The following is a 5,000-nucleotide window of genomic DNA, read 5'->3' on the forward strand; positions in this document are numbered from 1 at the left end:
GATTAGAAAGTTTAAAGAAGTCTGAATTGACGATCATCAGCAAACTTGTATACCTTAGCTGACACCCCTCAATTCTTCAAAATCATACGAATGTGTATAACATTAAGAAATGTCTGATCACACACAGGCACATCAGAATTTTACCGATAATCCAACATGACAAAAAATGTGGTCAGCATCATCTACTTACATTACTGACGACAACAACTGCGCCGTCAACTTTCCCTCCTTTGAAAAGAACTGTCGTCAGCCAGCAAACATTTAAATTAAGTACATTTCAACTTGACCAACAAGTTTAATGGAATTTACAAACAAGCAACAAGTTGAAGAACGCTCACACGCGATTCGGAATTGTTTTTTTTTTTTTTTTTTTTTATCTTGTTTAGTTTTCCGCGGCGCTCCGCATACGAATATTTCTAACTCGAGTAACTCAAGCGAGGGGCTAATTCGTTATATATATATATATATATATATATATATATATATATATATATATATATATATATATATATATATACATATATATATATATATACATATATACATATATATATATATATATATATAATATATATATATATATATATATATATATATACATATAAAGCTATTACGAGAGCAGTATAAAGCAATCCTAATTCCTGCCCAGAATACTTACAGGGTTTTCTTGATCCGTGTCGAAGCACTACGGACATTCTCCTCAAAATGAAGGAAACGATTTAAATAAAGCAACACATACCGATAAAATAACAGAAGAAAACGTGCGAGATTAAAATATAAAACTTTCACGCTCCTTTCTGCTAGTCATTTTTTAAAGGGGAGGAGGCATCTCTTGCAGAGGAGTGAGTGACAAGAAGGGGTGGGGAACATCCGACTCAAGTGTAAGGAGAGAGAGAGAGAGAGATGGGGGGGCGCCCCCCACGAAAAGGGAGAAGTCGGTAGTGATGAGAGGGGCGTGAGTGATGAATGGGAGACAGTGATGTGGGGAGGTTATTTATAATTAGACAGTTCAAAGGGGTCTCGGTTCCGAGGGAGAGCAAAGTGGCAGGAGGTAGGAAAGGAACATCTCTTCTACCTTCCCCTCTCGAGATGATCACGTTCTCGCCGTTCGACACTTTTTCTGTTTATTTTTTTTAAAGCAGACTCTCCACGCTTCTACTATACATCACAATATTTTCGTGTGCACAACATAGTCGTGTGTGTGTGTGTGTGTGTGTGTGTGTGTGTGTGTGTGTGTGTGTTTCAAGTCTCTCAAAAAAGCTCATTTCCCCTCTATTAAGTTCCATTCCTTCGCCCAAAACCTGTACTTGCGTCCTGTCCCGAACACATTACCCTTCCATTCAATTTCTCCCTCGTTCTAATTACATGTGAACACGCCTTTCAAAACTATTACAAAGGACTTCTTCGCCCTGGCAGTTCTTGAGGAGCGAGCTAGAGGGGCCGACTCCATTCTTCATCTTCTCTCATATTTTTCCCGAAGTGTTCTCCACCGACAAAAGCCTCCCCAGAAAAATATATCTTTTATTTTCGTTTTAGCAATAATAATGGCATCTGTGAGCATTAAAATGCACGCGCATTATTACCCTGGATAATGGCACAATAAAACGTACTGGAATGAGGGGAGTTGTGAACAATGTCAAAACAACTTTTCGTATTTTTTCCTCTTCACAGTAACATTCGGAATTGCCTTTCAAAAATATGAGGGGAGCGGGGAAATCTTCTGAAAGGCTTCTTCTAGACGTCTTTACAGTTCTTCTAAAGCTTAAACCTATAGCACCCTCCTCGCGCTATTGACATAATTCATTGTGTGTGTGTGAGAGAGAGAGAGAGGTCCTGTTTCATTATGTCAACAGTGAAAGACACAACCTAATCCCTAAATAACTCTGCCGTTTTATGCAACATTAACTCAAGCCACACACACACACAGAGAGAGAGAGAGAGAGAGAGAGAGAGAGAGAGAGAGAGAGAGAGAGAGAGAGAGAGAGAGAGAGAGAATCTTGTTTATTACATGGAAAATGACAGACACAACCTTATGTCTAAACATCTGTGTTTAATCAGAGAGAGATGGAAAATGACAGACATACCCTCATGTCTAAACATCTGTGTCGTTTTATGCAACATGAATCAGAGAGAGAGAGAGAGAGAGAGAGAGAGAGAGAGAGAGAGAGAGAGAGAGAGAGAGAGAGAGAGAGGGGGGGGGGGGGAGTTTCTTGCTTTACTGTATCAATATACCTCTGCACATTTAAAGTAATTATATCGTTTTATGCAACTTGAACAAATATTTTCATACGCAGTAACTTCACGTTCCAGTCTGAGCTTATCGGCGAAGATAAATATGCAGTCAGTGCTAAGAAATGCTCCTTTAAGCGTAGTTCTCCTTTGCCCGGTATTTGCCATGGGCGGGAATCGTACATCCAGGGACCCTGAGGATGCATAACAGAACCGCTTGCCCCATGGGCGGCTCTCTCTCTCTCTCTCTCTCTCTCTCTCTCTCTCTCTCTCTCTCTCTGTGTGTGTGTGTGTGGGTGTGAGCCAGGTATCTTCGCGTAACTTTTCATATCCTTAACTTAAAAAAAAATTATTAGTAACCTTTGTTCTTGGAAAGTAATTTTTTTTAAATTTCAAGTAAAAGATATGAAAAGTTACGTGTACGTGAAGATGCCCGACTCACTCCGACACAGTGTTACCAGGAGTTACGAGGATTAGGATGTCTCATAAACTTGTTAGATCATCCGAGGAGACATAGTGTGCTCACTTATCTATAGGAGCAGGTCTTACTGTTCATTCACAGTATCCTAAAGATTTTGTCCAGCTTTCTTTTCAACTCTTCACACTGTTGTTTAAAATTGGTCGAGAGAGAGAGAGAGAGAGAGAGAGAGAGAGAGAGAGAGAGAGAGAGAGAGAGAGAGAGGGGGGGGGGGGGGGCAACCTCAGAAATGGCTTCTAACGCTACAGCCTTTCATTTCCCATCTAATCTCCATTTCCATACAACTCCCGAACCTCTATATGGTTCCCTGGGTGACTCCTCCGCCACACAACACAGAAGGTCATCCGTCAAAGTTCACCCAAAAATTGCCTTTGTAATGACTGGGCGTCTTCATATCCTTTGACCCCGATACAGACTTACAGATCGTATTGCCGATAACGAAAGCAAACTGGGGGGAACGAAATGGGAATTCAAATACAAATGTAAGCTGCTTTGTGTACGTGGACACCTGGAGCTAATTTGAATACCTGAAGTCACAGAGAATAGTGAGAGTGAAAAAGTGCTCATTTACAGAGTAATATTTCAACTTTAGGGAACTCCGGCAGAAAATAGAAGCATAAAATTCATTCTGAAAAACGGTGCACTTTCAAAGATAAAAGGTAATGAAAAAACTAATATCAATCATAACGTAAAGATACAAGACAAAGAAAACTGATGCCAAACATAATCGTTAAATAATAAGAATCACTTAGAACACTATCAATCAACAATATTCAACAAAATTCTTTGTTTTCCAAAGTAACCAAGTTCTAGAGGGCCTTCGGAAAACAAAATTCACTCGTCTGATTCGAGTTTCCTTTCATCTGCAGAGGATAATACAGCTGAAAAGGACATCGTGTGAATATCTCGCTTCTCGTGCAACACAACATAATTCTTCGAACGTCGTTATGATCACTTATGTTTAGAAGCCTTCGTTTACATATCTCCACATACTTCTTTTCTACGAATGGGATACGTTGGCAACATGACCTTTCGTCAAAATACCTAAACCTCTTCTTAATTAAAAGCTATCTGAGCATCCATCTGAGAAAGTTCACATTCTACGTCTAAATCCCAAACCAAGTTGTTAAGCACACAGATGTGAAAACCAATTATTCTAGACTTATCGCACGATCAAGCGCTGTCTCGCCGATACCTCTGTCAATCAGCAGGCTAATTAGAGCCATCAAAGGGATGTAATGACAACCCACCCGCCCTTTTCGGCGGCGACGTCCCCCCCACCCCTCCTCCTGAACTTTGTTAACGGGTCTGCTGCTTAACTACCGCTACGTCACCGCGCTTGTATGCTAATGAGACCGAGCTGGGTAGTATACAACCAGAGGACGGTACACAAGGGACCCCTCGACGACACATGAGAAACAAGCCATTCTTAATAGTGTCTCCTTCAGCATATATTACTTTGTGAGGGATTATTGATTGTCTGATTATGAAATTTAGGTCTTGAAGACCATGCGCCAGAACCCATCAGGATTATTCAGGGCCAGCTAGACCTAATGCTTCTTTCCTTTTGTTGCATCAACTTGCAGCTGTCACTGGAACATCGACTCGATGACATCTTTGTCAGGGAGCCTCGTCTTTCGCCCAAGTTTCTGACCTCTCGAGCTAGGGCTACACACAGCCGCCCTAGGAACTTCGTGACTGCCCACTGGTAGTTACATTCCTCGCTCCGCCGCCGCCTCTTGTTCGTCGGTAGTCCCCAAAAACGTCTCCCTTCCCCACAGGACCTCTCCCGCGCATCTTTCATCAGATACCGACTTCACGATAATCAATTTAAGTTATATACAGTTATAACATTGTATCTGTACCCGAGATAGTATTCGCTGTAACGAAGGGTCGCTGTCCGTACGACCGAATACCCGTTAACAGAAATCCTATGGTGAAGATATCCAAATAGATTATCCTGAAAAGCATAAAACACATTCCCGGCAGTTTACAATTCCTCCAAACTTCCTAATGATGATTCGCCTGAGAGAGAGAGAGAGAGAGAGAGAGAGAGAGAGAGAGAGAGAGAGAGATAACACCATGAGGGCGCGACATCTGCCTCTAAAAGATAGCCATCAGAAAACCAAAAGTCCAGTTGTAAGGAAAAAAATGTTATGTAAAAAAATAATAATAAAAAACAAATAAATAAATAAATTACATATATCCTTTTACTTCCACCTCCCCTCCCCCCCCACCTACTACACTCCTCCTCCTCCTCCTCCTCTCTCGAGATATGCAAATGAAGGGAACA

General features: G+C 41.2%; 1 protein-coding gene across 3 annotated transcripts in view; it reads right to left on the reverse strand.

Moving 5' to 3' along the window:
• The window catches only part of LOC135221056 (serine/threonine-protein kinase PLK1-like), a 430,202-nt gene that overhangs the window by 33,866 nt on the left and 391,336 nt on the right, over positions 1-5,000 (reverse strand). The gene's annotated exons all lie outside the window — the stretch shown is intronic.

The sequence above is a fragment of the Macrobrachium nipponense genome, chromosome 2 (assembly GCF_015104395.2).
Source record: "Macrobrachium nipponense isolate FS-2020 chromosome 2, ASM1510439v2, whole genome shotgun sequence".
Taxonomy (NCBI): Eukaryota; Metazoa; Arthropoda; class Malacostraca; order Decapoda; family Palaemonidae; genus Macrobrachium; species Macrobrachium nipponense.